Below are 13,956 nucleotides of genomic sequence, written 5' to 3'. Positions count from 1 at the left end.
AACCCTATATATTAGTTACTACTATATTTTGTTAATTCTAAGATTCATATATTTTCATATTTTATCGGCTCTGAATTCAAGATGTGCATGAGTATATTTGGAAGTGGTTTTTCTTCCATGGTGGAACAAAAATAATACTGTGTCTTACTATTGACTGGATTTGATAATACACAGTATTATTCTCATTTCATAAAAGGGGACACTGAGACTCAGAGAATTTAAAAATCCTGCCCAACATTTGACAGCTAGTAAATGGCAGAGATGGTATAATTACCCAGGAAGTCTGACAGGGAATTTCAAAATTATTTTTATTTACTTACATTCTTCCATAATCGTCCAGTTTTTTAACTTGAATTATTTTTTCCTAACTTATGACAAATTCTGAACTCATACAAAAGTAGACAGAGTGCTAACAATGAACCTTCCATGTTCCAATCACCCAGCTTCAACAATTATCAATTTATTTTTTTCTTAACCCATTAGCCAACATTAATTATTTTCAGGCAAATTGCAGATACCAAATTATTCTCCATGTCATTATTCTGAATGAATCCCTAAGACAAAGATTCTTTTAAAACATAACCATGTACTATTATCACATACAAAAATAAAAATAGTCTTAATATCATCAAATATTTAGTGTTCAGATATACCCCATTGTCATTATAAAATAATGCTATAATAAATGCATTATATGTGCATGTATGAGTATGTCTTTTTATTTTTATTAGTAATGGTGTTGGATGAATTCCTACAAGAATTTCAAGGTCAAGAGTAACAGGTTTCCAAGTTGTTACATAAGCCAAATTGCCTAACAATAAATTGTTTTGCTAATTTACACACTTACCAACGCTGTAATTGAGTGCTAGTTTTCCCAAACCCTGCACAGCATTAGACAGAAACAATCTTTTTCTGCCCTTGTCATTCTTAATATGCCATCTTGTTTTTTATTCCACATGTGTTTATTGGTTAAGTGACTTTTCAAATGTCTACCTGGCCATGTGTGAAAAGGTTCTTCTGATTCCTTGTCCATTTTCCCATATTTTAACACGTTCTTTGTACCTGACAAGAAGGTTAACAGAGAACTGGCTCAGGAGCCAAATTGCTTACATTAGAATTTGGGTTCTGTAGCAACAATAAAGGGAGTGAGAGAGGAACAACAAAATAGGACTAGATTATTGTCTCTGGATCCCCTCACCTGCTGGTCTTGTTCCTTTTACCAATCTTCATTCTCCCACCTCCACTCCCACCCATAGTGACTCCCTGGTCAGGTCAATGTCACTCCGGAAAAAAGTAAACCATAAAGATCTGAGTCTGAGCTTATCTTTCCTTCCTGACTCCCACCAGCTGTTCAAATCCAACTTACCCCGCAGTCGCCTTCATTCCATTGCCTGCCACTCGCCACTTCACCAAGGTCTGCGCACTCCGCCCCAGGATCCAAACCTTCCAGCCCATACAGGCAGCCTGTCCAGAGCCTTCACCAGGGCTGTCCACTTCCTGCCATCAGCACTCTGGTTCCCACAGCACTCACTGGTAGCGCAGACCCCAGCTCAAGTCAGGTTACCTGCACCTAGTTTGGGTTCAGAGGTTCCCACGTGACCTCGTTTCCCTGGCAACGGTTCCTTCCTCCTGAAGGTAACCACCTCAAGAAACCAGGGGAGGGCTTCTCTGAAGGAAAGCTTAGCCATGACGAGTGAAATGTAGACTGGCCTGCTGAAAGTTGTGTCTATTGCTATGGCAGTAAGTTGGGAAATATAAAGAATGGAAGGAATTGGAGACTTTACCAATGCACAGCTCTGCATTGTTAGGATTCTTAGAATGAGTATGTGTTATTTTTGTAATTAAATCAATAAAGCAAAAATAAATAATTATGAAATAAATACAAATGGATTATGTATACAGAAAAACCTTATGCTTACAGCAACTTCTGTAGCTTTAGAAATATGTAATGTTTTGGGGCGCCTGGGTGGCTCAGTTGGTTAACCTTCTGACCTCAGCTCAGGTCATGATCTCACGGTCCGTGGGTTCGAGCTCCACATCAGGCTCTGTGCTGACAGTTCAGAGCCTGGAGCCTACTTCCGCTTCTGTGTCTCCCTCTCTCTCTCTGCCCCTCCCCTGCTCGTACTCTGTCTCTCTCCATGTCTGATAAATGAATAAACATTAAAAAAATTTTTAAAAAGAAATATGTAATGTTTTATAAAAAGGGTCATGACAATGAGCAAATGTTAGTTCAGACTTCAAGCAGAAATAATCTTCACATGAGGGATTTTCAAAAGCCCTCTGTTATTATCAGGGGGCCTAGGAGGACCTGATAGTCTGAGCACTTCTGTCAGAAAGAGCTAGTGTATGTTGCACATGTGTCAGAGTTAACAGAGAACCTTTGTGACTGGTCATAAAATAAAATCCCTGAGGGATGAAATACAGAAGAAAAACATGCATATTAGAAATTAGGAGACTTAGACTTTGCAAAAATAGTAAGCTCAGAGACTCTGAAGCCAAGCTACCTTGGTTAGAATCCAGTTCTGCTCTTCACTAGGCTATGAGATCTTCAGCAAGTTAGTTAAACTCTCTGTGTCTCAGTTTCTTTGTTGTAAGGATTAAATTAAAAATGAATATTTATAAGGCATTTAAAATAATGTCTGGCAAGTGGGAAGTCCTATAGTTGTTAAATAGGTAAAATTTGGGACACGAAGAGTCAAAATGTACTGGAACAGAACTGTTAGCCACCCTTAGTAATAGGAACCACATGACGAAGCCTTTTATTGAGTTCATTGCTGTGGCTTCAACAAAGCCTTTTGTCATTCACAGGACTTTATCACTTTTTGTCATAAAGTCCAGATTGACCAATTCCACCAGCACCAGATGGGCCCCGTAGGGGTATTAAAATCAATATTTGGTACTGAAAGTGGGTAAAATCAGGTAAGCATCCTCACTTACACAAATATGTTTTTATGAGTTCCATTTCTGGTTTTCTCTGTTAAAACCTTAATCAGACACAAAATGTCCAGCCATCTTCATTCCTAAGTTGGGAGGAGTACAAGAAGGCCCTTACATATGATGCAAATATATCATGTCTGGCACATGGTAAGATCACAAATATTTTTAAAAATCAGATCTTTAGAACAGTTTCAGGGATGTTGATACAGCCCATATTTCCCTTCTCAAAAGCTTATGGTGCTCTATAAACACGTATCAGATGTGCCCTGAACATTCTAATATAGGGATATTCCTATATGAAGCAACCCTGACCATTCCTTCATAACGATCTTAAATTTTTCAAACATGGCACCTCTGTCTCCAACTCTCTATTCCCCTCTCTTTGGAGCATAGTGACAATCATTTTATAAGGAAGATCAGGGCAGATAAAGACAAAATGCTCTCCTAAGATAAGAAAGCTTCTGTCATAGGCTCAAAAGAAGTAGGGTCTAAGTTAGTTAATGTGATGATTAGAAAGAGGGATAGGAATTTCTCAGCGACTTTCATAAGAAAATTAGCCCTTGAGGTGGGCAATGTACAGAGGTGACGATTGAGCACTTGAAATGTGACTAGCCCAAATTGAGATGGGCTGTAAATATAAAATATATACCAGATTTCTTAGGCTAAGTACAAAAAGAGACATAAAACATTTCATTTATGAATTCCTTTTATAACAGTGGTTACAGGTTGGAATAATACATTACATATAGTAGATTAAATAAAATATGTTATTAAAATTAATTTTATTTATTTACTTATTCACTTTTTTCATATGACTCCTAGAAAATCTAAAATTGCAAGTGTGGCTCACATGTTTTTATTGGACAGCATGATTCTAGGACTTATGGTGTATTTAATTATTAATACTATAAATCAAATTTATAATTACAAAAGCAGGTAGTACACATATGCTAGAAGATATACATGCACATGCACTTTTTATTTCATTATTTCTTAATGTTTAATTTATTATTTTTGAGAGAGAAAGCATGAGCAGGGGAGGGGTAGAGAGCAAAAGGGAGACACAGGATCTGAAACAGGCTCCAGGCTCTAAGCTGTTAGCACAGAGCCCAACGTGGGGCTTGAACTCGGGAATGGCAAGATCATGACCTGAGCCAAGGTCGGACACTTAACCGAACTGAGCCACCCAGGTGCCCCATCATATGCACTTTAAAATATATTTTTATTTAATTTTCATCTCATCACTTTTAGTGTCTGTGTATGTTTTAAAATGTAATAATATAAAAGTACAGGAATGCACGTTACATATTATATATACATATATATGTATATATAACATTTTATATGTTTATAAACGTATATGTATATGTTTATAAACATATGTATATATGTTTATATTTTATATGTTATACATTATATTATATTATATATTATATATATTTTGTAAAAAACACTTTATATATTTACACTTTTTTATTGACAAAGGTGAAACAACCTTTTTCAACCACACAAACTAATTCTTGCTTTAGGACTTTTTCACTTATTATTCCCTCTGCCTGAAACATCTGTCTCTAGGGGTGCCTGGGTGTCTCAGTCGGTTAAGCCTCTGACTCTTGATTTTGGCTCAGGTCATGTCTCACAGTTTGTGGTATCAAGCCCCACGTCAGGCTCCATGTTGACAGTACAGAGTCTGCTTGGGATCCTCTCTCTCCTTCTCTTTCTGCCCCTTTCCCTTTTCCTTTATCTCAAAATAAATAAACTTAAAAAAAGAAACATCTGTCTCTAGACCTTTGAAAAGTTAACTCCGTTTTGACATTTGTGTCTTGATTGAAATGTCATCTAGTCAGGGTTTCTCCCTAATCTTCTAACCCTATACAATCACTGTAGTCACTCTCAGTCATATTCTCTTAACACCCTATTCTATTTTCTCTTTAACAAAGCTTCTTTCTAAAAGGTTTTTGCTCATTCATTTATTTAAATAAAATCTGGAAATCAAAACCCTTCTTTTTTGTTCAACCAAACACCATTTTAGAAGAAAAAGCATAGCATGTGGAGCCAAACAGATTTGGAGCACATAGTTCAGATTAAGAAAATTTAGAACCATGGGGTGCCTGGGTGGCTCAGTCGGTTGAGTGTCTGACTTCAGCTCAGGTCATGGTCTCACGGTTCATGAGTTTGAGCCCCGTGTTGGGCTCTGTGCTGACACCTCAGAGCCTGGAGCCTGCTTCGGATTCTGTGTCTCCCTCTCTTCTGTTCCTCCCTTGCTCGCACTCTGTCTCTCTCTCTCTCTTTCTCAAAAAGAAGCATTAAAAAATTTTAAAAAAAGAAAATTTAGAAACTTTAATTTAATTTAATTTAATTTAATTTAATTTAATTATTTAACCTTGTGAGGGTGAAACTTAACCAGGTCTCTGAATGTCCTCACTAATGTGGCATAAGAGTACTTTAATCAGCAGTCCTAAGCTGTCCAAGAACACTGGTCATGCTAATTTATCTGCACAAGAGGGAAGTGTCTTGTGTGGTTGGCATAAAGATTGCAGGGTTTGGAAAAGAGTTTTTCTCCTTTATTTTTAGTGTGAAAAAACATACTAAGTTTTGAAATACAAAAATGACTTTGGATCCAGGTGGCTTAGATGTGGATCCCAGCTCTACTACTTAGTAGTTGTGCTATTAGATCAAGTTACTTAATCTTTCTGAGCCTCAATTTCCTCATATGTAAGATACAGATTATAATTGTGCCTATTTAATAAGTTTTTTGTGAGTAATTAACATACATAATATACTTATAATAATGCCTTGCCCATAAGTACTGTATAAATATTGATTGAAATGAAAAATAAAAGATAGGAAAGATTGAGAAAATTAAAAGCTAAACCAACACATTACTACATCCTCAGCCTAAATGCATGGACACTATCTCATGAAGGTATTTAAGGTAGGGAAATCTTGTGCAATTATTGTATTGTGAAGCTTGTAGGATTGTAATGTCCTTCAAAAACAATGACAGATCCCTTAGTGATCTGGAGCAAGGATATTCACAACAAAAATTAGAATCCAACCTAAGGTTGGGAAATTCTAATGTACTAAGCATATGTCAATAAACATCAGTTCAATGGCCAGATCTGGTGTTCAATCAGTGTATGACCAGAAAGCTAAGAATGATGTTTACATTTTAAGTGATTGAAAAGATTTAAAGAATAATATTTCATAACATATCAAAATTATATGAAATTAAAATTGCGATATCCAAAATTAAATTTTTATTGGAACACAGCCACAATAATTTATTTACATATTGTCTATGGTTGTTTTCACACTACAACTTCAAAGCTGAATACTTAAACATCAGAGCAAGGTAGAAAGAGCTAGGTCCTGTTACTATAGAGTCACCACACAGACCTTGGGTGACTTAGACTATTACATTTTATTTTGGGTATTGTTATGTCAGCTAAGTAATCTGCATTATGACTTATACTGATTACAAGCAAATTTACACAACTAATTTGGATAACTTTATATATAAACATGTTCAGAAGATATTGGTTTAAAGTTTGCAAAGTTCTTCTGGATGCAATTTAGCCAAAATTCAGCAAAAACAAATTAGTTGTCTCTATATCATTCTCATGAGCAGCTTTGTTCCAAAGATGATAACAATGATAAGTCATACAGAGAAGGACAGATTCCATATGTTTTCACTCTTATGTGGATCCTGAGAAACTTAACAGAAGACCATGGGGGAGGGGAAGGAAAAAAAATGGTTAGAGAGGGAGGGAGCCAAAACATAAGAGACTCCTAAAAACTGAGAACAAACTGAGGGTTTATGGGGGGAGGGGGGTTGGGTGATGGGTATTGAGGAGGGCACCCATTGGGATGAGCACTGGGTGTTTATGGAAACCAAATTGACAATAAATTTCATATTAAAAAATAAAATAAAATAAGGAAGCTAAAAAAACACAAAGATGATAACAATGACTAATGGTCTCAGATTCCTGATCAATTAATAATTTCCACTTTGTGTTGTTTTATATAAGACTAATACGCAAAATATTACATCAAAATTGTCATGAAGAAACCCAAATGAGTATGAAAATAATGGGAAAGTTACCAAAGTTATTTGCAACAATGACTCAAATAATCCCAAGCTTGCTTAAATTTATACTGGTTACTGCAAAGAAAGGCCCAAAGAGAATCACTAAAGCATGTAGTAGGTATTAAGTAAATACATGATTGACCTGATTTCCCAGGGGAGTAATCCTATATGTAATAAATATAGGTGCTATGTAGTATGGGGTAGTGCCAGAGGGAAATGTTAGTTTACTATACTCACATAGCTAGCTGTGTGTGATTAATGGCTTAATCAGATGGACAGGGACAGAAAACCCATTTCCAATTCTTTATGCACCCTCTTTCCTTATCCCCTTTGGAAAGAGGCATAAGAAAATCAGTAAGCCAGTAATCAGATAAATATCAAATAAAATTAAAACCAGAAAGAAATAATGCATCCATGTATTACTTAGATAAGTTTTAAAATAAAAGTGATCATTAAAAATAACTTCTGTTGTAGGGGAGTGACCTCAGCAAAATGGTAGAGTAGTATCTTAGACCATTTGGGCTTCTATAACAAAAATTTCATAGACTGGGTGGGTTAAACAACAAATATTTATTTTTCACAATTCTAAAGGCTAAATTCAAGGTCAGGGTGTCAGCAGACTCACTGTCTTGTGAGGGCTCACTTTCTTGTTCATAGCAAATTATGTTTACACTCTGTCTTCACATGGTGGAGGAGAGGAAATCTCTGAGGTCTCTTTATAAAGGCACTAATCCATTTATGAGGGCTCACCCCACCTTTATGACCTAATCACCTCCCAAAGGCCACACTTCCCAATACCATCATAGTGGGAATTAGGTTTCAACATATGAATTTTGAGGGACACTGCCTCTCCAAAGTTCATGTCCTTCTCTCATGCAAAATACACTTCTTTTATTTCAATAACCCCAGAAGTCTTAACTCATTCCAATATTAACCTTAAAGCCTATGTCCTAGGTCTCATCTAAATATCATATTAATCATATATGGGTGAGTCGCAGGGTATAATTCATCTTCAGGCAAATTCCTCTCCAGCTGTGAAACTGTGAAACTAAACATGTTATGTGTTTACAAAATACAACGGTGGGACTGGCATAGGATAGACATCCCAATTACAAAAGAGAGAGATAGGAAAGAAGAAAGAAGTGACTGTTTCCAAGTAGTAGTCCAATGTCTGTCTAATGGGGAAAACCTCATTAGAATTTATTGTTCAAGAATAATTTGGGGCATCTGAGTGGCTCAGTCAGTTAAGTGTCTGACTTTGGCTCAGGTCATGATCTCATGGTTCGTGAGTTGGAGCCCCTCATTGGGTTCTGTACTGACAGCCCAGAGCCTACTTCAGATTCTGTCTCCCTCTCTCTCTGCTGCTCCCCCACTCATGCTCTGTCTCTCTCTGTCTCAAAGATAAACACCGGAAAGAAGGAAAGAAAGAAAGAAAGAAAGAAAGAAAGAAAGAAAGAAAGAAAGAAGCATCTTTGGCTGGATGCTTTGAATTCCAGACCCACTGGGGTGACAGTTTCACCCCCATGGCTTAGAGGAACTGCCATACAGTGGTTTTTTTCTGAGGTCCCATCACTGTGGATGTTCTCTGCTGGCCCTGCCCTCAAGGTGGCTCTCTGACCCAGCCACATGATTCTTCTGGGCTGAAGTCCGACATCCACAGCTCTCCTGGTTTGGTGTCCTGCACCTGAGAGTCTATCAGGCAGTCCCATCCTTTGAAACCTAGGAAGAGGTATCCATGCTCCCTGGGGTTCTGAACCTGGGACCTTATAAGAGTGGCAGCCCTGAAAATCTCTAAATAACCATTGAGATTATTCTTCCATTGTCATGAAGAAGAGCACCTGTATACTGTTGAGATGGATGATCCATACTAATTTCCTACTCTAACAAGTGGGTTGGCCACAACTTAAGTGCTGTCCATTTTTGCAATATGGTTAGACTGACAATTTTTAAAAATCTTAAACTGTTTCCTTTTTGCTTAACAATTCTGTCATTAAGTCATTTCTCTGTTCTTGTGGTTTACTATAAGTAGTAAGGCCAGAGTGTCCTTCAACAATATTCTTAGAGATAAGTTCAGCTAAATATCCAGTATCATCACTTGCAAATTATGCCTTCTACAAACACTATAATATGCACACAATTTAGCTAAATCCTTTGCCACTTTATAACATGGAAAGCCTTTCCTCCAGTATCTAAAAACCAAGTTCTTCACTTTTGTCTAATACCTCATCAGAATATCCTTTACTTTCCATATTTCATCTAACATTAAAAATTAGGTTTTGACATATAAATGGAGGGGGTACAAGGAGGCAGCTCTAAGCTCATATCTCCCCACAAAAATATTGAAACTGTCAGAAACAACTTTGTTAAAACACTGGAAAATAGTCAAATGTTTACAGTAACAAACTGAATGATGAATCAAGACAGATATAAATTCAAAATGGTAAGAAGATGTGGTGAATCCTTTTAACATTTATTCATTTATGAGAAACAGAGAGAGAGACAGAGAGAGAGAGAGAGAGAGTGGGGGAGGGGCAGAGGAAGAGGGAGACACAGAATCTGAAGCAGGTTCCAGGCTCTAAGCTGCGAGCACAGAGCCGGACTTGGGGCTCAAACTCATGGACCACGAGATCATGACCTCAACTGAAGTTGGATGCTTAACTGACTGAGCCACCCAGGCACCAGATTTGGTGAATGTTTACTGGTCCTTACTGCCTACCTCTCATCCTCACACAGTAGTAGTCTTGAAAAGGAAAACCAACACTCCCAGATTGAGATCATGATCTCTGGCTCCAGAAGGAGCAAAGGAGACCTTATGCGTAAATTAATATGTATGTCTGCTCTAACCTGTCTGGAAGCTATTTAAAAGATTGATACAGGGTGCTTGTATCTGTTATTCCTAACTTGTATCTCAGGCCTGCAAAGGAGTGGCCAAATCTCAAAAATAGTGCAAACTGAACTTACAAACCACAAATATCTGGGGAAAAAATTATAATTGAAACATTCACTAGACCACATAAGGCCCATATACAAGAGCTGGAGAGAGTTTCTTTGGAAAAGTAAGATATTTGAAAGCAACAGTATATATAGGGGAATTTCAAGTGTTATGTCCAAATCCAGAGCAAAAGATATGCTCAGAAAACACCTGAGAAGACCTTAAGCTTTCACAGCAGTCTGATTTCTACTTTAAAAGTAAGCCTAGTTAAGTGTTGAAGGAGTGCCCAAGTACAATGCCAGTCTACAGACAAGAATAAATGGTGTTATTTGTTTGATTTTTAGCTCCTGACATTTAAGAAAGTCTCCATTAATATACTAGCTCAATGCAAGCTAAAGAACAGAGACTGCACTGATGGCACACAACAAGGAATAGTCTTAACAAAAATAAAAATGTGACAAAGCCACTAAATAAAAGTACTAATACAAACTTCACCAAAAAGCAAACTCTAGGAAAGGTAGACAATCTGAATTAAAGATATATCATTTTATAATATTAAAATGCCCAGTTTTCAGTAAAAAAATCACAAAGCATACAAAGAAACAGTAAAATGTGGCTCATTCATACATAGATGCATTGTTTTTTTCCTTTTGAGGAGGACTTTTAGGATATACTATCCTACTAACTTTCAAATATGCAATACAGTATCATTCATTACCATCACGATGCTGTACATTACATCTCTATGATGTATTTACTTTATAACTGGAAGTTTTCACCTTTTGACTCCTTCTTTCATTTTCCCCACCCCATACTTCCTACTTCTGGCAATCAGCAATGTCTTTTATATATATGAGCTATTTTTTTTTCTTTAGATTCCTTGTATAAGTGAAACCATACATTATTTGTCTTTCTTCAACTTATTTCATATACCACAATGTCCTCAAGTTCCAGTCATGTTTTTATAAATGGCAAGATTCCATTCTCTTTTTAAAAAATGCTTATTTAGTGTTGAAAGAGAGAGAGAGCATGAGTGGAGGAGGGGCAGAGAGAGAGGGAGGGGGAAGCAGAGAATCTGAAGCAGGTTCTGTGCTAAAAGCAAAGAGCCCAATGTGGGGCTTGAACCCATGAGACACAAGGTCATGACCTGAGCCTAAGTTGGACACTTAACTGACTGAACCACCCAGGCAAACAAACCTCTATTCTTTTTATGGCTGAAAAAAATTATATATATATATATATATATATATATATATATATATATATATATATCACATTATATATATATATATCACATTATATATATATCACATTATATATATATATATATCACATTATATATATATATATCACATTATATATATATATCACATTATATATATATCACATTTTCTTTATCAATGTACAATAAGGTGAAAACAATTCTCAAGCACAAATGCTAGTGGAAATATAAAGAAGTAAAGGAAATAGAGAATTTGTGAACAAAATGAGAATATCAAAATATGATAATAGTATAAAAGGAATAAAATAGAAACTCTTGAGCTGGAAAGCAAAATAACTAAAAGAAAAAGGTTAGTAAAAATGTTTGGGAAAATATTTGAGCAAGAAGAAAAGATCAGTGGACTTGAAAATATAATGGCTGAAATTATTAAGTCTGAAGAACAGAAATAAAAAAATCAAGAAAATTTAACAGAGCCTGGAGGACCTGTGGATATCATCAAGAGGAAAAGGTATGCATTACAGGGGCCCAAAATGAAAAAGAAGAGAAAGGGGCAAAACAACATTTGGAGAAATAACAACTAAAATTATGCTAAATTTCACTAAAGATTTAAATCTATAAATCTTAGAGTTTATCAAATAGGATAAACTCAAATTGTCCCACACGGTGACATATTATACTCAAACTGTCAAAAGATAAAGACAAAGAAAATCTTAAAAGCAGCAAGAAGAGTAACTCTTCATGTAAAAGGTATCCTCAACAAGATTATCAGCCAATTTCTCAGTAAAAAGCCTAAATATGGAATGACATATTTAAAGTGCTGAAAGAAGAAAAATGGCTGCTAGCCAAGAATTCTATATCCAGCAGAACATCATAAATTAGGTAGATAAATAAAGATATTACCGATATTTTAAAAAAACCTCAGGAGATTATTATCATGTGTTTTCCCTATAAGAAATGCCATAAAGTGTCACTTAGGTTAAAATGAAAGGACACTATTGTGGGGAACCATGCCCACAGTTGCAGGCCACGTGGTGGGATGAGGGAGCAATGGGGCTGGAACCTGAGCTGCTGCTGCAGAAGGCCCGTTAGAACATGCAGGTGGCTCAGAGGCAGAGGTACAGTAGGAGCTGGGCCAGATGCTTACAGGGGTTGCAAGAGGCCAGAAACAGATCAAAGAAAGTGCATCACAGACAAGAGATGTCCCCAAACAGCATTTTAATGATTTCAAGGTAACCCTTGGAAGCTCCTGGATAAGTGATTGGTGACCCTTTTGCAAGAGGTGGACACCATTTAACAGGAGACCATTAAACCACTAGATGACTGCTAGAAGTTCAGAAGTTCATAAAGCATGCAGTTAACACTGAAGAAGACTTAGTTCAAGAAGGGGAGATCACCCTTCTAGGTGGTGTAGGAAAAGAGAATGAAAAACTATGAAACTTTACAAAAAGTCCTCACACATTCAGTTGGTCAGCTTAACAGAAGTGCCTTTACTGGTTGATGTGTCTTGTTTATCGGCTCAGTTACATGACTCAATTCTGAACAAAGTGAAAGACCTCATTTTCAAGTACAGAACAGTAGCATCTTGCCCACCAGTACAGATAGAAAAACTAATAGAGAAATGTGGAAGCATCATTTTTCAGTGGTGTAAGGTCGATAACTTTGCCACTCAAATTACAGTCTTCAGTTCCACAAATGCACTTCAAATCATTTTGAGGACATATCTGTAGACTCTGAAACTGAGCTCATAGTATTGCACATAGACCCCAACATTGATTATCAGTTCAGAATCTGTTCCTGAAGAGATGGCCAACAGGAGTGGAGTCCTTGGGGCATCCTCCAAATGGGTCACTCTACATTGGTGCCTCATGAGTGCACAGCTGGCTTTGAGGGGTACAGACTGAGGAATTGAAAAAATATAGCCCTCCAGAATGATTGTGAATCCTCAGATATCCTCTGCTCCAGTGCTCCAACTTATTTCTGTGGGCAGACATTGACATTCAGAGTTAAAACTGAGAATAACCAGACAAAGGAGACAGTATAGGAGTGTGTGCAGAAAAATAGAATGGATATGACCCTCTGCAGCATGATCAAGCAGTGTGCATTATACAAATGGTGCAGTTTTGTAAGTGGAAAATAAATGACTGATTAGTTGCTAGCAGTTATTGAAGTTGTGACTCTAGGATCCACCAATAATAATGGAGGAAGAAACATCAATCTTCCGGTACTTACTAGCTCAGATAGCATAGAATCGGTTTTTGATTGGTTGCATAATCAATCTTGTGGTTGTCTTTATTTTGGATGCTCATTTTTCTATCTTGGATGGAAATGTTGGTATTCTATGTTTGGGGATGATTGTCTTTGGTTTGAAGGGCTTTAAATATAGCTGTCCTCAGCTCAATTTTGGTTGAAATTGGTTAAATAATTTTGTTAGATTCAACTCTCAGTTAAAACATTGGAAATGGAAATTGTTTACTGGGTTTATTTTGGAAGATTTCAGAAATAAGAGATCTGACTATTGTGGACAAACTTGTAGTGTTGTCATTTTTTTTTTCTTTTAGCACAGTGTTAATTGAAACAAGCACCAAGATAAAAATCTAAGTGAATTTTCTTATGTGGATCCTGATAAACTTAACAGAAGACCATGGGGGAGGGGAAGGAAAAAAAAAGGTTAGAGAGGGAGGGAGCCAAAGTATAAGAGACTCTTAAAAACTGAGAACAAACTGAGGGTTGATAGGAGGTGGGAGGGAGTGGGGGTGGGTGATGGGTATTGAGGAG

General features: G+C 36.7%; 1 pseudogene; it reads left to right on the top strand.

Moving 5' to 3' along the window:
* Nucleotides 1–12,225: 12,225 nt before the first annotated feature.
* Nucleotides 12,226–13,558, top strand: LOC109259229 (cytokine receptor-like factor 3; annotated as a pseudogene).
* Nucleotides 13,559–13,956: the final 398 nt, after the last annotated feature.

Source organism: Panthera pardus, unplaced genomic scaffold (assembly GCF_024362965.1).
Source record: "Panthera pardus isolate Hobbes unplaced genomic scaffold, ASM2436296v1 HiC_scaffold_27, whole genome shotgun sequence".
NCBI classification, from domain to species: domain Eukaryota; kingdom Metazoa; phylum Chordata; class Mammalia; order Carnivora; family Felidae; genus Panthera; species Panthera pardus.
Note: the sequence above shows the minus strand (reverse complement) of the source record. Positions and strands in the feature narration are given on the sequence as shown.